This window comes from Stenella coeruleoalba, assembly GCF_951394435.1.
Source record: "Stenella coeruleoalba genome assembly, chromosome: 4".
NCBI classification, from domain to species: domain Eukaryota; kingdom Metazoa; phylum Chordata; class Mammalia; order Artiodactyla; family Delphinidae; genus Stenella; species Stenella coeruleoalba.
The window spans coordinates 82,033,145-82,059,688 of NC_137149.1; positions in this window are offsets into that span (position 1 = coordinate 82,033,145).

Below are 26,544 nucleotides of genomic sequence, written 5' to 3' on the forward strand. Positions count from 1 at the left end.
ATAAGGTATGTAGTGACTATAAAATTTGTAATATCTTCAAAAAAACAATTGAGAAATTTTCTTTATCATGACATCCAGAAAATATTAGAGAAATTTTTTTATCAGTAAATATACAGTCTTCTTCATAGATATTTTCTCAAACCTTTCATTAGGAAAAATTTTGTAAACAGAAAAATATAAAGAATTACACTGTAAACCATAACCTCACTACTTAGATTCTTGCAGTAACTGTGCTACATAGTTCCTTTGTTACATATCTATATATCTTATCAATACTTTTATCCAACCCATAATGTATCTTAAATACTAATGCATTTCAAAGTTGTAGGTATTAGTACACTTTACTCCTAAACATTTCAGGATTATTATTAACTGGAGATAAATTGTAGTTAAGTAGAGTTCAGTATTTGTTTACATTTTTTTTGAGGTAAAATGCAAGCATTATTCCTAAATGTATCATTTAATGAGTCTTTAAAGTGCATATACCTGTGTAGTCCAGATCCCTAATAAGCTACAGAATTCCCATCACCCCACAAAGTTCCTTCATGTCTTTCCCTAGTCCATCTTTACCTCCACTCTCCAAAGACAAATTCTTCAACCTTATTATTTTTTTTACAATAGATTAATTCTGCCTGTTACATACCTTTTTATAAATATCATCACAGAGTACGCATTCTTTTGTGTAAGACTCTTTTATTCAGCATAATATTTTTGAAATTTGCCTATGTAGTTGTATGTCCCTTTTACTTCTGAGTAATATTCCATTGATGAATATGCCATTTTTAAAAAGAAAAGCTTAATCTCTTGTGAATGGAAACCTGAGACATTTCCAAGTTTTATTTATTATAAATAAGCTGTTGTGAACATTCCTGTGCAGTCTCTTAGGATACATGCTTTCATTTCTCTTGATTAAATATGTAATTGTGGAATTGTTGGATCACCTGGTAGATATATTTAAATTTTATGAGAAACTGCCAGAATTCTCCTATAATGATTGCGCTATTTTTTCTTCCACAACAATGTACGAGAGTCCCAATTCTCTGCTCACCTTTTTGGTGGACATGTAGTTTATCTTAATGTGGTTTTCATTTGCATATCTTTAACGGATAATGATGCTCAGCAATTTTTTATGTGCTTATTGATCTTCTGTATACCATCCTTCTGTTGTCTCCAATGTCCTCCCACCTTTTTATAGGGTTGTGTATTGTCTTTGTATGAAGTTGTTGGCATATTTTACATATTCAGGATACAAGTCCTATGTCAGATATATGTTTTGCAATTTGTTCTAGCAGTCTGTGGTGTCCTTATTCATTTTCTTACTGACAAAAAATGGGACATATTTTTCTTTTATTTTTATAAACAAGCATTTGATTTTGATGAAGTCTAATATATCTTTTGGTAAATTTTATAGTCATCATATTCTGGTCTCGACTTTAGAACTTTTCTCTACAACCCAGTTGCAACTATATCTTGTTATGTTTTCTTCCAAAAACTATAATTTTAGTTTTCACATGTTCATATTTAATTTTTGTGTATGATCTGCTGTTTTTATGGCATGTGCTTTTCTGTCCTCTGTCCTATCACCTTACCTAAAATTTAATATTTAAAGTGCATCTTTGTAGTTGTGCCTTGTTTTCTCATCAATTCTGGTGATCTCCGACTTTTCTTATTTATTATAATTATCAATATGGCTGGGTTTAGGTGCGTCATTTTACTATTTTTGGTTTGTTCAATTTTATTTCGATCTTCTATTTCTACTTTTCTAATTTCTCTTTTATTATTTAATATTTTTCCTAGACTCAGATTCCCAGTTATATACTGGCTTTTTTTAAACATCTTAATTAAGACATAGCTGACACATTAAAAGTACACAATTTGATAAGTTCTGACATAGGAATAGGCCCATATAACCATCCCCACCATCAAGACAATAAACATATAAATCATTCCCCATATTTCTCTCTTTGTAAACTTTTTCTCTTATCCCCGAACTACCACTGATTTGCTTTTTTTGTTACTACAGATCTAGATTGTTCAAGAGAAACACTGACATTTTAAGCTGGAAAACGTCTTGTGCATTGCATGCTATCTTGAAGCACCTCTGGTCTCTACCTACTTTATGACTCTACCTGCACAGGACTGACCTTTTCAGTCCACCTATAATATGACTACCTGCACATTTCTTACCCAAAATAATCAATTACCTTGAAAAACTTTGATCATAAACAATAGATCAACACAGAAGGTAACCTGGGAAAGTCAAAGGTGAAGGAATAAGGAGAATCAAATAGATGTACGTTCTTGGAACAATACCAGTTATTAAGATTCCTTTTTTATCTGTGAGAAATCCATAATACAGATATCAAAACAATGATCAACAATGATGTGGGTTGATGCACACTTCAACCCAGATAGCCTAGACTGAGGCTAAGAAAAGTCAGGCAAATAGTCTTATGATACATACTTACTAAAAAGACTAGATTCAAGATCTCTAACTTTGCAACAGTGAACAGAGAAGATTTTGTGAATAAATCCAGCTGTTTGCATGCATTTGACTTTGCATTTTACATTTAAATAAAACAAATTACAACTTTTCAAAAAAAAAGAATAATTTTACAAAGAAAAAGATGGTTTACACTTTTCCTTATTTAAACACCATGAATGTGCTACTGAATAAACTTTAATATAATTAGTGTTCTGTATATTTATTGATGTCTAACAAACCACCCCATATTTAGGCACATCAAAACAACATTCCCTTATTTTTATCATCTATTATGCTTTTCAGAATTGACTAGGCTCAACTAATCAGTCATTGGTCAGTTCCTCATTTAGAAAGTGATGGAGTCATCTAGAAAATTCCTCACATGCCTGGTGCCTGGGTTAGGAAGAATCAAACAGCTGGGAACAGCTGAGTCTCCTAGGGCAACTTACTCTACATGGGCTCCTTAGTCTGGCAGCCTCAGTGTAACTGAACTTCTTACATTGCTGCTGGAGAGTCCCAGAGGTATGTTCCAAGAGAAACCATCAGAAACTACATGTTCTTTTCTAACCTGTTCTCAGAAATCATGCAGCACCACTTTCACCACATTCTAATCACTGAGGCACTCACTCAAGGTATGTCTAGGTTCAAAGAAAGGCCACGTCAGCTCTACCTCTTCATGAGTGGAGTATCAAAGTATTTACAGATGTTTAAACCCAAAGAACACACAATGGGCTATGCTTTTCAAAATATAAACTATAAATTTATAAACCTATTTCTTTATTTAAAATGAAAACCTAAACTTATTTCAATCTTAGCCTTCATGAATTCACCATGACAACTGTGCTCTTCTAATTCTCCAATATATTTGATTGTCTATTTAGAGGATACTTAACAAGACTTCCATTCCTGAAATATTAAAGTAGCATCAAGACTGACTCCCTGTATTCTGGTGTGTAATTATGGAACCTTAGTTTACAGAATTGTTTCTACCATTTGTAAACAGTCATCTGCGCACACACAAGTAGATAAGCCTAAGCGATTTCCACCACTTTCATTCCTGCACTATACATTCACCAGACAATAAAATTCACCATGATTTTGCACAAATTGCTTCATGAAAATGTTACTGTGATATTACAATATCCTGTGGTGTTTTGATTTTTTTCACATTTCATATGATGGAAAATAATAATTATAAAGTCATTATCTTTTTCCAGAACAGTAGTTTGGAGGAACAGGTGCATGTCATCTCAGTCTCAGTCTGGAGTTCATTTCAATAAACTCAGACTGGCTGCATTTTTAAGATGCCACTATTAGTTGTCTCATTTGTTACAACCATTCTTTGCAGTTCTCACATCTGTCAAAGTCCATACAGATAGCCCCCTAGAGGAAGCAGATATTATAAAGTTATAATTTAGATGTTTGTTTTGAGTTTTAGACAAAATCTGGACAACAAATATCCTGCTCTGTTAAGCAGCATTATCAAATGCAAATTGCTGATGAATTTTTTTATTAGTTTGTCGCTGCTTTTGAAATGATTATCTCAGTAATTACTGCTGGGGAAAACAATATTCTCAGAATGCTTAGCCCTTAAATAGGTAAGGAAAAAGGGAGGGAAGGATGGATGGAGAAAGGGAGGGAGTAGAGGAGGGAGAAATGGAGGGAAATGATGGATAAATAGATATTAATAGACAAGATAAATTTAGATACATATTGATATATCTGAAAGCCAAGTGTGATTTTGTAATTATACTTGAAATTTGCTAAATTTTACGATAAATGCTAATTGAATGCTAACTGAATATCCAAAAATGTTTGATTTATCCAGAAAACATTACTCCAGGCATAACACTGTATTCAAAATAAATATATTACTGATTAGTGAAAAAAAGAAGCTATGGATAGACTTCTGTGGAATGTAAAATTAGGTTTTTGGTATTGATTTTAGTTTGAATTTTATTTTGTTCATACATCTTGTGTAAGCATACACATATTATTTCTGAAGAATTAATGGCAGATTAAGAGAGCCTATTAATTTTCATACTGTAACATTTTCATTTCAATGCTTATATATTAATTTACAAAGCACCAGCACAAATGAACCAAATGTAATTTTCAGTTTGGTATCTTAGTAGATGCATTTTCTGCTTAATCCTTGGTAAATATCCTATCATGATGATGACGATGACGACAAAACCAAGAGAATATGAAACACGATAAATAAACATAGATCAAGACATACTTTTCAGTACACAGAACTTTTTTCTAAAGCAATTTTGATGTATCAATTTTCAATGGCAGATTTTTCCATTTTAAAGTTTCAAAATATAAATTTATTCTGCTTACATAATATTAGCCTATTATGAATTTAATGAAACTATTAAAGCTATGCCAAATTGGTTGTATATTCTTCTCTCTTTCCTGAGTATAAAAAATACTTAATTTTTTTCCATTAAATTTGTAGACAATAGCATGATTTCTTTCTACAGTGACTGAAATCTTCATTTGATATTACTTAATTATTTCAAACTAGGTTAAATGCTTTTCTACCAGATAAAAATGTGAAAATTTCATCCACCTTATATTCACTTATAAAGTGAATATAAAACTTTATAAAATTATTTGCAATTGCATAAATTACCCAAAAGAATATTTAAAAGTATTTCATATTTCTATGATACAAACTTAAACTAGATATTAATTCCCATGTATGTTATGCCCAACAACACCAAATTACTTTGGTAACTTGCTTTAAAGCAAGAGTGATGCTCTAATAACAAAATTGCAGGATGCTGTCAATGTTTGTCCATGCTTTTCTTTGAGTCTCCCAAATAATTAATATGGTTAAGATACAATTATGATACATAAAATAGTGGCTTATATTACGGTAATTCAAAATAAGATTCGAAAAATCATTTATGTGAGAAAATATCTAAAGCATTGTATTGAACCCACAATAAGAATACGACAGTGTAGTACGAAAACAGTCTTCTTCTATTTGCCTAAATATATCATGCCCAATATTTACAAGTCCCCAGACTGGATTAGTTGCCTTTATAAGGAGATGAGGAAAACAAGGCTCTCTCTCTCTCTTCCAAATGAGGATACAATAAGAAGGCTCCCATCTGTACACCAGTAAGAGCCCTCACCAGGAACCCAACTATGTTGGCACACTCATCTCGGACTTCCCAGCCTCCAGAATTGTCAGAAACAAATTTCTGTTGTTTAAACCACCCAGTCTATGGTGTTTTGTTAATGCAGGCTGAACTAAGACATATTCCATGTCTTACAACATGAAAGTAAAGAAAACTGGGGCAAATAGTGCACATAAATTTAAATACATTGGAATATGCTCTTATCTATACCATAGATCTTACATATGTGGGAGTCAAAATAAATCATTTCTTAACATTGATTAATATAATTTTATTTTATTTCATCATAATGTAATCGTAAAAGTATTAAATTACTAGAGAGAAAAAATATATAGGAATAAAGTATAATTTATATAGAAAATGGTGAAAATTAAATATTAAGCCAAAATACAAAGAAAAAGCCAGTAATGGATATAAATTTTATATATATATATATATATATATATATATCACCTCTATGGATGAACTAGATTTATATAAAAAGGTAAAATGCAAAGTAAAGTTTTAAAATCCTAAGTATATATTCTGTTTTATCTTTCAAGAGGCATAAACCTATGGCTAATGAAGACATTTGAAAATGTTAAAAATATATAAGAAAAACTCCTCAAAAAGCAGGTTTAGCTGTAGCACAGCTGTAGCAGTAGTATTTTATAAAGAGAGCACATGATTGATGTAATAGACTAAAGGGCCATTTTATACTGGTAATGTATACATGTCACATCAAACATCTATTTTTATGAGACAAAAAATATAACACTGAAATACATTACAACAAATATATTGCCAAATATTTCTGTTTTTTTTCTGTTTTCTTAAGTGAAATTTATTATACACAGGTCACTGAGGCTTGCCATATGTACTGTTACATTTGTCACAGTTTGTTGGATGAAGCATGAGTACCTGACCTAAAAGTCAGACTATGAGTATTTTGATGAAAATGATCTCCTTATGCTCCATGACAAATGACTAAACCAATCACTTTCTTTCTAGAGATATGTGGACATGCCAGCTAAAGGTAAATATTTCAGTTCTGCACTTGTACGCAGTGAGGGAAGAGCAATGACTACGGTAGTCTGTTTTTCAAGAAGAATAACATAATAGTGTAGCCTGCATTTGTTCCTGTGTCTGAATGAATCACTAGGCTCCAGGCGACTTGGTGTCACATATCGCAAGTGGTGATAAGAAAGGTAAATAAATAATGAATAACAATGTAGCAATTAAAAAGGACAGACCACAGAGCTTACATAAAATTGGGTATAAAATGTCTTCATATTTTTCATTATATTCCATAATAAAATATTTGGTAAAGATATGCCTTAGGTAATTGTATTCTAACTTGAAATACATTTATACCAATACGCATAGGGAAAAAAAACATATTAAATAAAAAATTTCAAAGAAATACAAGTGACTATTTGTTTATACAAACAAGTACACAGACTGAATACTACTACATTGTAGTCAAACATATGACTAAGTTATAATAAATACATGTGACTTATGTATTATATTTTCATGTATTCATTAACAGTGTATATGCCAGCAATCTGGAGGAGAAGCCTACAACAAAAGAGAAATATTTTAGGTAATAATTTGAAAATATAAAGACTGCATCCAATTTTTACATTATTTTTAAGTAAGAAAATAGGAAAATGAAAGAAAATGTTGTAGGTATAAACTATGACAATGTCAACCCTACCCAGAATTTCTGAGTAAAGTATATGACAGAATAACCACCTAAGTAGCTCAGCAGGATGTCTGACTCATAATAGACACACACTACGTATTGCATCCCTCCCTTCAGATTTCAAGTTTTCATTTTATGTTTTTAGACATTCTAGGGGTAACAAACTGAAATTCCTTCAGAGAGCAGGCAAGCTATGTATGTGAGAAAAGTCAGATGGTTGCAAGAAGATACAGATGGTGAGGATTGTGATAAGTGGAATGCTTACATCACTGCTTTACACTTACCATTGTGTATGTATAACCTCATGAAAATTAGCAAATCTGTATTATTACTTAAGCTCCTCAAATTTTTAATTTTGTTTCAACAAATTAATCTTACTTTCAACACTGTGAAGGACAAATAAATCTCATTTGTGGAAGAAAATCAGTTTGCAGCATCTGATTTTGGTAATATAATAGGTTGATCATGGTTATCGTCATGTTCTATGATCTGCTTATATTACAAATATAGAAGGGAAGTTTTCTTGGTTATTATGCTAACTTAGTGCTGGCTGATTAAAGAATAATGCTTATTGACAATGAAGGACACAAGAATAGTCAATATTACATAATGGAAATTCAGGATAATATGATTCTATTATAAATACCTGTTATAATAGTGATAATATAATTGATTTCTTTGGTGTTTATTTTCCATACCTGCAAGTGAAGGAGTTTGACTAGAAGATATTTAAGACCCATTTCAATATTCAAGTTCTATGGTGAAAAATAAAGCACTGAAATTGCTTCTCAAACTCAAACCTTTGTATTAGCAAAACAATTAGAACCAATTGATAGGGTTTCTAACAGGGATAACTAAGAAACAAACTCCCTTAAGATCACAATTTATTACTTATTTTTGTATTTTTGCAATCAAATATTGGCCTCTTGAAAAGCTGATGTGTTCTATGCCTTTAAAAATATTTAACTTGATAAGCTTTAAAGTGAAATTTTGCATTGTGATGAAAAAATCTATATACAAATTTGTGGAGATTATTTATATCTCTCTGTGTGCATCATTCTGAGTAAAGATAAGAGTGAAGTATGTAGGAAGAAAAAAATATTCTGCAGAGGACATTAATTTTTCTACTGAAATATTATCCATGTTCATCCCAGCTGACAGCATTGTACCATGCAAGGTAATTAATACATGAGTGAAAAAACAGAACTAAAAAAACCTGCCTAATTTTTCCAAGTATTTTTTAAATAACAACACCCAAAACAAATAAAAATATATATAAAAAATTCTTGCTCTTTGCCAAGTATCTTATAGCAAAGAAAAAAGTTGTATTTTTAAATTAAAATATAATGGTATTGCATGTCAATGGGACACTGTCTATCCCTGAGCATGTATCTACCAAAGATGGCATAATGATTAATGATAGAAAATACTAGATGAATGGGCATCATAAAAGATACCAAAACTTTGATTCTTTTACCACTTACACATTTTATCTTACATAGTCTCTTGATGTAGTTATACATTATTAATGCAGAAAACTGTTATTTCACTCATGAATAATTTAGGAAGCACCAAATGGAAGATGAAAAGTTGAGAAAGAAAAGATGCCATTTTCTCTAAGTTGTTCAGAACAGAAAAACAAATGTTACTCTCAACAATGTATTCAACAGTTGGCTTTATAGATTTTGATGCTAGTCTGTGATTTAAGAAACTGAGAAAAGCTCTGGCTTTACTGCTTAGGAGGGTTTACATCTTGTTTTTCCCCTCTGAATTTTCTTGTCATGTAAATTAACATCTATGACACAGTGAATAACATGCCACTCTGTAATAGGAATGGTTCCTATGGATAAGGTTATTTACATAAATCAATATCATAATAGCTTAGTATATATTACCAAAGAGCTCTCTTAATTTTCCAGTTGTATTTTGGTAATGTGTGTTGCATGAATATGCTATATGTGAGAATTCTCTGTTGACATGCTTTTTTTAGTGTATGATTAAGTTCTTTTTTTTTTTTTGCCTTCAATTATTTTTATTTTTTTAACATCTTTATTGGAGTATAATTGCTTTACAATGGTGGGTTGGTTAGTTTCTGCTGTATAACAAAGTGAATCAGCTATATGTATACATATATCCTCAATTCTTTTCATTCTTTTTTCTCTGTTCTGCTCTGTGGTAGTTGTTTTCACTATTTTATCTTCCAGGTCACTTATCTGTTCATCTGCCTTAGTTATTCTGCTATTGATTATTTCTAGAGAATTTTTAATTTCATTTATTGTGTTGTTCATCATTGTTTGTTTCCTCTTTAGTTCTTCTAGGTCCTTGTTAAATGTTTCTTGTATTTTTTTCCATTCTATTTCCAAGATTTTGGGTCATCTTTACTATCATTACTCTGAATTCTTTTTCAGGTAGACTGCCTATTTCCTCTTCATTTGTTTGGTCTGGTGGCTTTTTACTTTGCTCCTTCATCTGATGGGAGGTCTCTTCTGGACCAATGTTCTGAACTCAGCTCTCCCACCTCAGAGGCTCACGTGTGACACCCAGCCAGAGCGCTATGACCCTGTCAGCCACACAGCTCAGAAGAAAAGGGAGAAAGAAATAAAATAAAAGTTGTTAAAATAAAAAATGAGAAAATATATTATTAAAATAAAAAAAATTAAAAAGTAATTAAAAAAATAGAGCAACGAAACCAATAAACAGATCCACCAACGATAACAAGTGCTAAAATCTATACTAAAGAAAAGCAGACAGACAAAACCCTAGGACAAATGGTAAAAGCAAATCTATACAGACAACATCACTGAAAGAAGCATACATATACACACTCACAAAAAGAGAAAAAGAAAAAACAAAATATATATGTAAAATAAAAGGAGAGAGCAACCAAATCAATAAACAAATCTACCAATGATAATAAGCTCTAAATACTAAACTAAGATAAACATAAAACCAGAAACAAATCAGATGCAGAAAGCAAAGCCCAAGTCTACAGTTGCTCCCAAAGTCCACTGCTTCAATTTTGGGATGATTCATTGTCTATTCAGGTATTCCACAGATTCAGGGTACATTAAGTTGATTGTGAAGATTTAATCCACTGCTCCTGAGGCTGCATGGAGAAATTTCTCTTTCTCTTCTTTTTTCACACAGTTCCTGGGGTTCAGCTTTGGATTTGGCCCCGCCTCTGCATGTAGGTCACCCTCTGGCATCTGTTCTTCACCCAGACAGGAGGGAGTTAAAGGAGAGCCTTATTAGGGGCCTCTGGCTTACTCAGGCAGGGGGAGGGAGGGGTACATAATGTGGGGCAAGCCTGTGGTGGCAGAGGCCAGCACGATGTTGCAACAGCCTGAGGTGCACCATGTGTTCTCCTGGGAAAGTTGTCCATGGATCACGGGACCCTGGTAGTGGTGGGCTGCACAGGCTCCCGGGAGGGGAGGGGAGGAGAGTGACCTATGCTTGCACACAGGCTTCTTGGTGACGGCAGCAGCAGCCTTAGCATTTTATGCCTGTCTCTGGTGTCCACACTGATAGGTGGGGCTCACGCCCATCTCTGGAGCTCACTTAGTCTGTGCTCTGCCTTCTGTGGGCACACAGGGAAGGAATCCCCTCTCCTCATGCTCCCTAAAACAATGGTCTCCTGATTCTTAGGCAGTTCCAGACTTTTTTCCAGACTCCCTCCCAGCTAGCTGCGGCACGCTAGCCCCCTTCAGGCTGTATTCAGACAGCCAACCTCAGTCCTCTCCCTGGGATCTGAGATCAGAAGCCCGAGCCTCAGCTCCCAGCCTCCACCTGCCCTGGCAGGTGAGCAGACAAGCCTCTCAGGCTGGTGGGTGCTGGTCGGCACTGATCCTCTGTGTGGGAATCTCTCTGTTTGCCCTCTGCACCCTTGTTGCTGCGCTCTCCTCCGTGGCTCTGAAGCTTCCCCCCTGCCCACTTCCCATCTCCACCAGTGAAGGGGCTCCCTAGTGTGTGGAAACATTTCCTCCTTCACAGCTCCCTCCCAGAGGTGCAGGTTCCATCCCTATTCTTTCATCTCTGTTTTTCCTTTCTTTTCTTTTGCCCTACCTAGGTATGTGGGGAGTTTCTTGCCTTTTGGAAAGTCTGAGGTCTCTGCCAGCGGTGCTGTAGGTGTTCCGTAGGAGCTGTTCCAAATGTAGATGTATTTTTGATGTACTTGTGTTGAAGAAGGTGATCTCCATGTCTTACTCCTCCGCCACCTTGAAGGTCCTCCAACTATGATTAACTCTTAATGCATTTAATGTAGCACTAATTAGTTAAGATTAATGTGTGGCTCAAAACAAAGAAGGGCACAAATAATGCCTTCTTTTTTCATGTATCCCATTAAAAAGATGATCTGACTGATATGACTAAAAAAGGGTTTTATATTAAATTATTATTTAATTAGTGTAACTTTAATGATATACTTCATAAAAGCATCAAAATATCATGAAACTTAAACTTCCAACTTTTGTAATAGTGGGCTAGTGCTTAAGACCAACCTCTCTGCTAAGGACATCAAAAATATGAATAAAATAAAAAAAATATTCATTAGAATATATACGTGAAATGTTAACAACATAGTAAGGGGTTGCAGGGCTAAATTCTAGGAAAGGGAGAGATGCCATAGACATATGTCTAGTATGAAGCAGTTTTTTTATTGAGGGTATTTTTCAATTCTGAAAAAATCCTTCTAGAAAATCAAGCTTCAGATTGTGTAGTAGTGAGAAGCAGGGAACAACATTAGAGTGCAGGGCCTTCTAACCTAAAGAGTAGAGTCTAATGTACTCCCATTTTAATCTGGGATCCCACATGGCTACACCTTCAGACTGAGGATGAAACAGAAGTAAAACTATACTCTTGGGGACATTCCACCTGGTTCAATGCCACCTGGGCAATACAGGCTACCTCAGGCCTAAAATGTGGACTAAGATTGTCCTTGTCTTTAGTGTTCCATGACATTGGGGTGTCTGGTGCAAAAGTAAATAAAGTATATTTGCAGGAAATTAACATCATGCTATGTCTAAAATTGTTCATACAAATGAAGCTTTAAATTCTATATCTAGTACATTCTCAATGAAAACCAGTCACACAGGATTTAAAATGTCATGCCTGAGAAGCATAGAAACAATATATAATAGAAAAAAATTCAAAAAGATGTGAGATTGTGGAATGATCAGATACTGATCCATTGTATATTTTTTAAAAAAGATAAGTTTGAAAATATCTCTGGGAAAAAGAGATTATTAAGTCACATAGTGAATTTGAAAAAGAAGCAGATAACTTCTAGTACTAAAAAAATCCAGTAACAAAAAACAAATACTGTACTCAACTCCTGAGTTTGATAAAAGACTAGACACAACTAAGTAGAGAAAGTGAACTACTCTGAGGTCACAATAAATTTTCCAGAGCTTCCCTGGTGGCGCAGTGGTTGAGAGTCCGCCTGCTGATGCAGGGGACACGGGTTCGTGCCCCAGTCGGGGAAGACCTCACATGCCGCGGAGGGGCTGGGCCCGTGAGCCATGGCCGCTGAGCCTGCGCGTCCGGAGCTTGTGCTCCGCAACGGGAGAGGCCACGACAGTGAGAGGCCCGCGTACCGCAAAAAAAAAAAAAAAAATTTTCCAGAGTCTTATCTGGAGTAATAATAAAGACAGAAAATACAGAGGAGGGGGTAAAATACATGAAGTAAGAACATCTAAATATTTGTTTAATTTGAGACCCAGTAGGGAAAGAGAGAAAACAGAATAGCAGTATTTGAAGAGTTAATGGATAAGATTTTTTTTTCAAAAGAATGAAAAATACCAATCGGAAAATTCTACAATCCCAAAGAATGTTGAGGGAAATAAATAAAAAGAAATCCCTACTAGATACTTCATCATGAAACTGCAGAAACCAAAAATTCAGGAAATTTTAAGGACTGCCAGATAAAATGCAAAACCTCCTTTAAAGGAGTGAAAGACTTTAATTTCCTCAAAACCAAATTTTCTGCCTAAGATAAAGGAATCAATGCACCAGAAAATTGACTGTATTCCATTATTCTACAATCTACATTCAGAAAATAAAAGACACAGAGAAAACCATGGACACTCTGTCCAATAAATCTCAGAACTGTGATGAACTTGGGAAATTTCTAGGAAAAAATATAAATTATTAAACCTAAACCAATACAATTACCAACCTATTTACCCTTTCCTTTTCTTTTCAGGTCTTCCTGTACTTCTATTCTTTCATCTAGGATCATTTTTCCCTCTGAAGAATGTGCTGTAATACTCTTTTTAGTAGCCCTTTTAGTGCAAGAATTTCCAAGGATCAATTATTTCAAGTTTGTTGTAAAAATTTTTACATTTAGCTCATATTTTTGAAGGATAATTTCATTGAATATAGCATTCCAGGTTGGCAATTGTTAACTGTTGCTGTTTCTTCATTTAAAGATATACTAGTAATAGCTCCTCATCCCATTTTTTTGTTGTTGTTGAAAATATCAGTTTTATTGTTGCTCCTTTGGAATAAATGGATGATTTACATTTACCCCTTAGCAAAATCAAATATTCATGACCTGTAGCCATTTTAGTCTTTTCAGTGCCTCCCATTAGGATTAGAATGAACTTTTCCACCCAGAGCTTTCTGTAAGCTACCAAAGATACCCTCTGACTCTTATAATTAGCCTTTGTGTGTTCCCAAATGGCCGTCATTATCCCTCTGCAGTGTATCAATTTCAACTTAGCAATAACCAGCAAACTTTGCTGTTACTCTAAGAACTGCTTCCTCAACCCCATATTTTTTGCATCATCACTCCTCCAAGGGTGTTCCTCCTTATCAGTATCTTTTCTACTGAGATCAGCAACAGGGCTGTGCTCAACATACCATGCACCATGATATCATTTTCATGGCAGTGAGTGAGCCAGTCCCAAGGCCCCATGATATCACCTGACTTCTCAGATCAAACATGGCACGATATTTTTAGGCCCTCTGAGAAACAGACAACCAGATGGATTTAGTTGTACACAAGATTTACTTGTCAAATTCCTATAAAAGAAAAATGGAGAGTGGGGTGGAGCAAAGGTATATATTGGGAACATTCAGAACACATTATAGGTCTGACATTAGTAAAAGTAAATGTGGAAGAAAGGAAAATTGTACGCTGAGTCACAGACTGAGGTACAGACCTCAGTTTGTTTTGGCTAGGTTGATGAGGAGTCCTTAAGGAAAGATACCCCTTGCAAGAGTTCCATCTTTCATAGATCAGGGCCTCCATCAGTATCCCCACCATGCTCAAACACTGGATGGGAGCAGCCCAGAGTGAAAACGGTAGCTGTGTAGTGTATGTAGTAGTAAGTATATCTTGTGGAATGGCAACAGAGGCTATCGGTCGACTATTTTCTTCACAGAAGTAGACTTGAAAGGTACATTTTCATGGCCACCACAACTACACAATGCAGTAAATGCTAAAATAATGTAGTGACTCTGTATTCTGTTATGCCCTTTTCTCTATTGTTAATTTTATATCTACTAGGTAATTAATATTCCTTAGACTCATACTGAAAACTCTTTCATACAGTGTGCATTAGTTGATGTATCTCTTTGTTCTTTCAGTTTCTGGAGGTTGATATTTTGGCCTGGGCTCCCTCAGGGTTCTTGTCAGTGCCTGTTTAGTTTAGTAGTCAGCCAAGGATTTGGGCTGATTTTATTTTCATATTTTATAACTAAGTACTTCCTTGCTTCTGATGGTCACCTCTCCCCTAAATCTCCACCTGCCCAGTGCTCTGTGCTTTGACATCTTAAGCTACAAAAGTCTCAATTTGATGCTACCTAAGATTAGTTCAGGTTGGGAAACTGAATTCATTATAAAAACAATAAATTCACAAAACTCATCTGGTGCACTTTTGTCATTCAGATGTAGACTCCTCGCCTTCTGGTTGCTTGTTTGCAAAACTCCCAAGTGTTTCCACCATACATTCATACTTTGGTAGTCAGCAGAGATTTGGGCAAAGTTAATACTCAGAATTGGGGTTTTACCTTTTCTACAGTTCTCTTACTATCAATATCACACTCTCCACCCCAACTCCTGCTAATTCTCCAGCTTTTTTGACAGCATTGAAAACTTCCTGCAAATTTGAGCCAGTAAAATTGTGAGCTTTGGCACTATTGCTAATGGAGTAGAAAAGCACTATCAGCCAATAAAGGAAAAAAAACAACAACAAAACCCCAACAATTCTCATTTCATGCTTATATTGCAGCTGTACCTTTGCAAGGGTAAACTTTCTTCTACTACTGCTTGTGGTTTTCCAATGCTTTTTAAATTTTCAGTTTTTCAATAATTTTTCAAGATTTTATATCTGCAACACGTGAGAAGTTTCAACTGATAATGTCCTAGACCACAAATGGTAGCCCAATTGGGAGAAAACATGAATAGCTGACAGAGCATAAAAAGCTCAAATACATTAACAGTAACAAAAAGATAACCAAGCAAATAGCTGAGTATAATAAGTAAGCAAATACTTAGCAGACTAGGAAAATTCAATGAGCACTAGTCTATAAAATAATTGATTAGTATAATAAATGATGAAAAAGTACAAATCAAAATAATTTTAAGCTTTATCACACTCATTACTTTAAGGGAAAAACCCTAAAACACCTGACAGTGTCAGATTTTGCAATGATATAGAGAAAAACTGCTGTCAGGGTCTAATGGAGAAGAATGACAGGATCTGTTTCTGGACAGTAGTTATCTCTAGTGAAAATTGAAGGCAAGGGAGATGGAAATAGAGGTCCTCTACAATCCCTAAAGTTTCTAGTATTAAATTTTGAAAAAAAATATGAGAAGCCAATAGAGAAAAATATTTTTTGATCTTTGTTGTAGTTTTATTTACTGTGTTTTTGTTGTAAAATAGGTTTCACGGTTGATCTAAAAGTTTATTACCATAATTCCTGGGAAGAACTGGGAAGCTGACTCCAGCTGTGATTCCACAGCAAAGAGTTAAGTAATACAATCAGACCAGACTGTACTAGAGAGTGATAGGTAAGTTCATGTTTATGTCAGAATATAATACCAAATGGCCATATTGGTCAGGGCGCAGTTTCAAAATTTTTAGTACTCCTTATTTAGATGAGCTAATTTCTGTCATAGGTAAGTGGATTCCATTCAGGAATCCTCTATTCCTTTTGTAGACCTTTAAGGAAGCACCCATGCTTAAGAGGATCATCACTCACTCAGATGTTGGTATCAGCATTAATTAAGGGATAGTTTGTATTTGCCTTATAGTATGCAAATTTAGCCATAAGTCAGCCTTGTAATGAAACTGAAAATCTGAATATATGCCATCTGAAATAACTATTATACTAGTGTGTCAAGTTGAGAACAGAGCACTAATAAAAACCAACTCTAGTTACCCACACTAAGCTCCATGTAACAGTTTTTGGCTGCTTCCACTTCCTGACTTTCTGATTATTATCTTTATGAGGACTTGACCTACTAAGTAAACTATCTGACTCAATTCCCTGTCTCTGAGTTTATTTAGGGGAGTACCCAAATTAAAACACCACTTTATGGTTTAGTTAATGGTTTCTGGACTCCCTTCCTCCAAGAATTAATTCTGGCCTAATTCCTTTTAGACTCTAACTTCAAGCCAGAGACAATGATCAGTGTTCTTATACAAGACAGTTCCAGTACTCATAGCTTCAGTGTAAACTTCCAACTTTTAATCCTGATGATTTGATTTACTGATCTCATTTCAGTCTTTTTTTTTTCCCTAACTTCACAGTGTTTTATTATTTATTTATTTGTGGTACGCAGGCCTCTCACTGTTGTGGCCTCTCCCGTTGCGGAGCACAGGCTCCGGACGTGCAGGCTCAGCGGCCATGGCTCATGGGCCAAGCCACTCTGCGGCATGTGGGATCTTCCCAGACCGGGAACCCGTGTCCCCTGCATCAGCAGGCGGACTCTCAACCACTGCGCCACCAGGGAAGCCCTTAATTACATTTTGACTTATTTCTTCATGTTTCTCAATGTTTCTCTCTCTTTCATTATGATATCTCTATGAAAAAATCTGTCCAAATGACCCTGCTTTTTAAGTAAATCTTACAATTTACTTCAACTCAATAGTTCAACTGAACCAATCAACCCCATCGAGTCAAAAAGTAACAAAAAAAACCATTGTGGAATATCACCCTCTAGGAGAAGTTTCTTCTTCTCTCAGCTTGGTGTACATTCTTTTTCTATTTTTTTTTTTTTTTTTGGCCATGACACACAACATGTGGGATCTTAGTTTCCCAACCACGGACCAATCCCATGCCACCTGCATTGGAAGCACAAAGTCTTAACCACTGGACCGCCAGCGAAGTCCCTAGATTCTTAACTCTTATGGTAAGCCAGTAGAAATTTAGTTTTAGTTTTTAATATTTAAGTGGATACCTCTTGTCAAAATAATTGTTAATAATTTTGAGATAAACCTTGAACCACTTCCACAATATGAAAATTAACTGCAAAACTGTTACACGTTTAACAACATGCTTTTACTTTTATGTATTCCAAATTATGTTTTTTCTCCTAATATTTTAATGATGAAATATTAAGATCCCATATCACTACTAACCTCTACAGGAGTGCTCCCAATACAACAGCATTTAAAACCAAAAATGTCATAGTGATGAGAAGGAAAAAGAAGTCATATGTTATGTATTTGATAATTCCCAAGTCACACTTAAACATTAAAAGAGATTAAGTTGATTATAATAAATTGGCAATATTAAAAGTGTGTGCTCCAAAAAAGTGAGATGAATAATTATCTTACAACAAAGGAAGAGAATGTAGAGATGTAGAGAAGTAGAAGTATTATTACATCTTTCTTTAGTCGTGTACAGTCTAATCATTGTGGAAGAAATTGACATTTTATGTGTTATATAATTCTCAGATTTTCTAGAAAGTATTTTTGTAACCTTTTATTTTATATAAATTCAAACTTATAAGATTATGAGAATTGCCTGTATGCCCTTTAACTATATTCACCAATAAATTCTATTTCCCCAGCTTTTTGTCTTATCAATCCTTTCTCTGTCTCTATATATCTCACTGTGTTCACAATTTGAATTTTCCTAATGAACATTAATGTCTAACATCTTTTCATGTGTTTACCAGCAATACACACATCTCCTCTGTAAAGCGTTTGCTCAAATGTTTTACCCATTATTTATTGTATTGTTCGTTTTCTTATTATTGAGTTTTGATATATTTTGATATATTCTTGATACAAGTCCTTTATCAGATATGTGATTTGCCAATATTTTCTTCCAGTCTGTTTCTTGTCTTTTCATTCTTCTATCACTGTCTTTGGAGGCACATGATTTTTTAAATTCTAATGATATGTTGTATTTTGGGTATAATATCTTAGAAATCTTTGCTTACCTTAAGGACATAAAGATTTTTTTCCTATGTTTTCTTCTAAAAGTTTTACAAATAGTATATGTGAATGTCTTTTTTTTTCATCATGAATTTGCTGTATATCATGAAAAGATAAATGCAGTATTTCTCTAATATACAATTTGACTAATAGTATTCTAATGAGTGATATTTATTTCAAAAAGTTGTGTACCTTGAATTAAAAGAAGTTAATAAATGTAAAACTTTAATAGTGCAGCCTGGTTCATAATTGGCACAAAGTAGCATGCTATGCAATTAAATGTGTTAATATAACTAAACTGCTTTAATAAAAGTGTGATACGTAGTAAGTATATAATATAAAGATATTAGGAGACTGTAAACACATATCAACATATAATAATCATTATAAAATTTTTAAAAATATTATCCTCCTTTCATATTTGTGAATTCAGGATCTGTTTGATGATATTGGCATTTATAATTCTTTTAACAAATAAAAAGCTCACAGTAGAAATATCATTGGTCAGTTTAGTAATATAGAAAACAGACAGTAAAATCATTGGTACCATAGCAAAACTAGAAAATTGCTGATTATAAATTATTTTTTTAAATCTATGTAAAGAGCACTCTAATAATTCCCAGTCTTTATATATTTGGTTGACTAAAATATCTACATTTTCTATGCTTCCCACCTTGCTTTTATTTAATAGTTGATTATACTGTGCTATAAAAATGTACTCATACGGATGAATCACAATCACCTGAGGCTTTGAATAATGGAATAGCTATAGTGTTAAAGTGATGCTAAAACTGTCTTAAGTTAGAAATTAATTGATTGCTTTATAGACTTTATATCTAAATTGTCAGTGTTTTTATTATATATTCATTCCATTCACATTAGAATAAATAATATTAAAAATAAGTAGTGGACTTAGTTAAAATTTTTTAGGGGATTTTCAAAAGTAACTTTATAAATTAAGTGTTTTAAACTATCTGGAGGCCTAGTGTAGCTTTCTCTGTTTATGTTATATAGCCAAATGACCAATTCATTCACTCATAGTAACACTTTCAATGTGAGTGTGTGCATGTGCTTATTTTCACATTAAAAATACATATAGATTTTGAAGTATTCTCTGATAGGTGTGGATGCAAAATCTACCACCAGTGACACAAATTTGGAGTCACAAAATATAAAGCATTTTCATTATATATTTGGTTTCTATTATATTCCACCACATTTCTCAATTTTACTTTTAAAAATTATTTACTTATTATGTGAGAATTCTCATGATGAATCACAAATGCCCACATATAAGAGATATAATGCCTTTGTTTTATACGCATGCAGCACGCATGCGCACACACACACACATATATACACACACACAACCTGATGACTGATACCTCTATATACGGCTCTATAGAAAACTCTTGTCTTGTAGGATAAGGATTTTTTAACAAAAAAAAGTGATAACTTATTTTGGATCTTTGATTAGAAAAAAGAAAATTAGTGAGAACTTTAGAAAAATGTGAACCAAGTCTCCTTGTTTTTAAAATATATTCATTGCTGTACTTACAGTATAGTTTATATATATATAAACACATATGTCAATATAAATAAGAGAGGGAGTGAGAAAGAAAAGAGAAAGAGAACAAATTATAAATTAAGTAAATATACATCATTTAGGAAATCTGTGTATAATGGTTATTCAAAAATTATTTTTATAACTTCAAAAATATGTCTTTTTCACACTAAAATATTTTGCAATTCAGACTAGTTCAGTACTATATTTTTAAAAGAATAATATAAATATTTCATAAAACTTCTCATGTTTTCATAAATTAAATAATAATGATCACACATAACTTCTTCATAAAATTCCAGAGCAAATCAAGGAACCAAATCTATATGCTTGCAAATAAAAAATGACATGTATATCCTATAATCAATGAAAATTTTAAGCAATTAAATTGCCTTTTTATAACCTTCACATGCTCAATCCCCTAACCTTTTTTCTATCTCTATTGTTAGCTGATTATAGATTTATATATCTTTTGATGTGCTTATTACCCTATACCAAATGTTCTCTGACAAATTATTTATGAATGTTAATGCTCTACATTAGATCAGGTGATGTTTTAATTTAAGTCAGATTTACTTTTCATTTATTTTCCCTTGTGTTTCTACATTGGTTACTGCAAGGATCAGACTAAAGTTTTAAATTAAAAAAAAAAAAGTGAAAGCAAACTATGAGATATTTATTAAATTACTGAAGTGGTCTATTGAAAGCACATCATCCATAATTAGCTACATAAATTTAATTCACTCTGTATTTTCCTATTTATGTTTTTCTATGCTTGTTTACAGTGAAAACAGTAAAAAGTCATATAGCTTTGCATAAAAAAAAAACTTGGAATCCAGAATTAACTGAGACTTGATACCTGATTTGTACCTCAATTCACTATTTGGTATAGGGAAAAGGGATGATTTTGTTGTAAAAGAAGGAAGACTATTACTATATGTTTTACTGATTTATTTTGTAAGGGATTAGTATAATTTGCTGCTTTCTCCCTGGTAGATCTGTCTACCCTTAAAAGCTGTAACATCAGACCAACAATATTCTTGGAAGAAATTAGCCACTGATATCATCACATTCAGGAAGAACTTCCTGAATGTGAGAGCTAGGGACGGAGAGTTCCGTCCCTAGCTCTCAAATGTAATTAAAATTATGTTTTTTGTAATTTACCTGATATTTCTGTGTGGCAACAGGAACACTGTCTTGCTTCTGTTTACTATACTATTTCCAGAGATAAAGTCCAATTACATTTAATGTATGTTTGAGATTAAATCTATCGATTATGTTTTTTCCCCCATTTGACCTCCTTCTTATATATTTATTTATCATTCTACTCTGCTCTTTTGTAGAATTTTATCCAATACCATCATTTGCTTGGTATTTATATATTTCTTTACAATTATTTTAGTATTTGACCTAAAACTCACTTGCTGCATTTTGATATCTTCATTTCCCAGAAAATGCAACGACCTTGGAACACTTCAACCACATACAACACCCTTTTGACTTACATGCTATTTTATGTATGTTTTAATTGTTTCTACATGTTAAACTCACCAGTCATTATTGTTACTTTACAATATTTATTTACATTTACGCAGATATGTGACACAGTTTGCTCTTGAAGAATTATCTTTATCTGCGATATATTTACTTTCCTCCTATTTCATCATATATTACTCTAAACTATCTTGTGCTTATTGATATCACACACGATTATGGACTCACTAAATGGACTGTTTGTATCCTGCTTCCAACTATTTACTAGCCATTTGATCTTGCATAATATACTTAGAGTATCTATGCCATAATTCTCATCTTTGTAATGAGCCTTATAATAATAGTATATGTACCACCTACTTTGTAATTAGTTAATATACTTAATGAACTTAAAACAACACCACATTAAGTATTATGCTTGTGTTAATCATTTTTAACACCTTCGATGATGTAGTTCCTGCTAAGGACAAGAGTGTTTAACAAGATACACATTTATCAATCTTCATCTTCTTGGCAGCATTTATCATAATGTCTGCTGCATCATTTTTAATACACATGCTCTTAAGTTTTCCTGACCCATTTTCTCTTCCTCTGGTTGCTACTTCCATACTTTTTTCACAGAACTATTGTCTCTTCCCCAACACTGATTGAATTCCTGAAGCTTCTATCTTCATCTCTCTTCTCAATACATTGCTTAAGAAATATATTTGCTTAAGTAATTATATTTATGCTCACATGTTTAATTACCACTTGCATACAAATAATTCACTAAATCATTTATATTTCCCAGATATTTCACCTCTATTCCAAATATATATGTACATATATGTGTATATATATATATATATATACATATATATCTCAAATGCCTATTTGTCTTATCTTTTTTGAGCTCTCTAAAGCATATCAAACATCAAAGTGTCCTCTTCCCCCACAAATAAACTTAACTTTCCTCCAGTTATCTCAGCAACACCATGATCAACAATCCAGTTGTGTGATACTAGAAATTTGATGACATCAACTTTCCATATCTAACTTATCACCAAGTCCTTTCAATAGAACCTTCTGAATATGTCTCAAATAATGCAGATTTCTCTGGATCCCTGAACATTTCTCTATCTCAAGAGAAATTTGTATTCCCCAAACTTATCTACACTGATAGCTTCCAGATACTAATTATTGTCCCCATCAACCTAAAGTCCACACAGAGGCAAAAGTCATTAATTTAGATATCCAAATAACTGCTATAATTAATAGTTTAATTATTTACTATTGTTATGTTAATAAAGAATAAAAAGAACCTTAACATGCCTTTATATTCTGGTACCTACCTCTATCCATCTTCACCTTGCAACAAACACACCTCTTTTTCCTCATCATTCTAACCATATCAACAAGATAATTCCTATAAGGCACCATGCTCGTCCTATCGTAGAGTCCTTGCACATGTTGCTCTGCTCTGTGTGGAAATCTCTTCTCCTTTTGCCAAGTTTGAGCCCACTCATCTTTAAGATTCAAATTATTTTATTTCATTTGGAAAGTCTTTCCATACTTGACTAGGTCAAATTATCCTACTTTAAAACTTCTTGTCACCATGTATCTTTTCATTGCACTTATCACAGTTTGAAGTGTGAATTTATTTGCATGGCTATCTATTTTCATATCTTTCTATGTACTTCATGCAGACATGGAAGACATTTGTTTTGCCCATCCTTGGGTTTTCATTGCCTTATATTAAAAAAGGCTGATAATATTTATTACACACTGAATATGTATTTTTTGGCCAACTTAAAAGAGATTTAGATTGGGATCCATGTTATAAGCAAGAGAGAAGACAAGGTTGAATATATCACCACAGAGCAGAAGGCAAAGAACATACTGACATTTAATAAACTACTGGAAGATGATGGCCCCACAAAGGATATTTGATAAGGGATAATAAAGAAAGGAAAATGTGAAAAAACAGAGTGATTATATCAATAAAGTAGAGGATTTTTAAGAATCAGTAAGTATAATATGCAGTGGTCCTGAGAACTTAAGAGAAGTACAGAACACTTTCAATGGAATTAGCAATATAAAAATAATTGGCTCTCTTAACCAGAGTGTTATCCAATGTTATTGTGTAAATAACAGTATATGAGTTTTACTACTAAGTAGGAAATAATAAGAGAAATGTAGGCTCCATTTAAGAATATGATCTGTGAAGAAATATATAAGAGCTTAATGAAGACAAGAAGTTTAGCAGGGCTATCTGAGACGTTCTGTTTTTATACTAAATAAAAGAAAGATAAGTAGAGATGAGATGAAAGTTAAAAGAAGAGGAGTGATTCAGGAAGCCTAAACCTTGAGGAGAGAAGAGAAAACACAAGCTAAACACAATTAAGGAACACATGTGAAAACAAAAACAGGTACTTTTTTAACCAAAACAAAAAAATTATATGATGGTAGAAGGTGGTCATCACTGAAAATTAAGATGCATGTATATGTTAAGAAAAGGAGTTGAAGTAGTTTTGTTTACTGCTATTGATTTCCTGTAAATTAGCAAGAAAATTTATCTGCTGATGATAAAAACAGAATAAGATGAGAATGAGGTTGAAATTTTAAGATAAAGTTAAAAATTTGGATTAGCAAATGAGGGGGAATTTTAGCAGAAGTTAAATAGTGTTGCAAAATCTTAATTGAATACTGAGGACTCAAAAGAAATTAAAAAAACAGCAATTTGCAGTGTCTCACACACACACAAATATTATATATACATATGTATTTGTATATATAAATATTTTCCACTTGTCTACCTACTTATGAATTTATTTAGTTATATAGGTTTATTGTTGATGTGTACTTTTTTAGTAGTTATACTGAGAATAGTGTTTATAAGAACATAAAAGGCCATATTTCAATCCAGAGCTGAAGTGTTTTATGGCAGGAAAAATAAGTCTTTAATGGCAAAATGGAAAGAAGATAATGGAATGTGAGTGGAATAAAAGGTAATTAAAGCAGCTGTATGGTTAATTTGTTAGTTGTGCAGGACATGGCCTCTATAACCTCTTTTCCAGCTCAGGCTCTTCTTTTTCTCCAGAATTCTCTTTTATTCCCCCCACCTAATTTCCCTTTCTTCTTCACTATACTGTTCTCACTAAAGAAGAAAGATGACAAGAGGGAGAGAGGGAGAGAGAGAGAGAGAGAAACAGAGAGAGAGAAAGAGAGGAAAGAGAGAAATAGAGATATAGTTAGAGACAGAAATACCCACCCCCCACAGTCCCTTGCCTCTTGTTTATAGAAAAGCTTTAGCATCCTGGGTCTTCCCCAAGTTCCAAAGAACATATCTAATCAGAGAAATGAGAAAATGCATAAACAAATGAAAACAGTCAAGCAAGACAAAATAATAATAGTTTAGCCATAAAACAAACTCAAGGGCCTTCATTTCCTCCTCAAGGACTATAGATAATATTCTGAACCACACCCTTGAGTTGTTTTGCAGATACTAAAACCGCCACCAGGTGGAAGAAGTTAACTGCATGCTGACCATCAGCACTCCAGATCTCCTGGAACTAGAAGACTTATGACTGAGATTCCTGAAACATCACTCTGTTACTTCACCATCACCCAGTCAGAAGGATGTCCACAAGCTGATCACATACCCTATAACCCTCTGCTTAATGTTGCCTTTAAAATTCCTTCCCTGAAAGTTGGACAGCCACACGTAAATCAATGAAGTTAGAACACACCCTCACACTATACACAAAAATAAACTCATAATGGCTTAAAGACATAAATATAAGAGATGACACCATAAAATTCCTATAAGAGAATATAGGCAAAACATTCTCTGACATAAATTATAGCAATGTTTTCTTAGGTCAGTCTACCAAGGCAATAGAAATAAAACCAAAAACAAATGGGATCTAAGCAAACATATAAGGTTTTGCACAGCAAAGGAAACCATAAACAAAACAAAAAGACAAATTAAGGACAGGGAGAAAATATTTGCAAATGATGCGACTGACAAGGGATTAATTTCCAATATATATGAACAGCTCATAAAACTCAGTAACAAAAAAACCAAACAACCCTATAAAAAATGGGCAGAACACCTAAACAGACGTTTCTCCAGAGAAGACATACAGATGGCCAATAGGCAAAGGAAAAGATGCTCACTCAGTATCACTAATTATTAGAGAAATGCAAATCAAAACTACAATGAGCTACCACCTCACACCAGTGAGAACGGCTATCATTAAAAGGTCTACAAATAATAAATGCTGGGGAAGGTGTGAAGAAAAGGGAATCCTCTTGCACCATTGGTGGGAATGTAAATTGGTGCAGCCACTATGGGAAACAGTATGGAGGCTGCTCAAAAAACAAAAAATAGAGTTGCTGTATGATCCAGCAATCCCACTCCTGGGCATGTATCTGGACAAAACTAGAATTCGAAAAGATACATGCACCCCTATGTTCATAGCAGCACTGTTTGAAATAGCCAAGACATGGAAACAACCTAGATGTCCATTGACAGATGAATGGATAAAGAAAATGAGGGATATATATATATATATATATATATATATATATATATATATATATACCTCAGAAGAAAAAAACTATGAAGTAGAAAATAAAATAACTAATCATTGCCCAAAGATGACAAAAACAGACAGGAGGATTATTATAAAAGCTAAAATAAAAATTTGATGAAGCTCATTAACTTTATAGGGCAACCTGTCTTACAGAGGCAGCATATGTGTATTTATAAGAAAGAGACAGTAAGT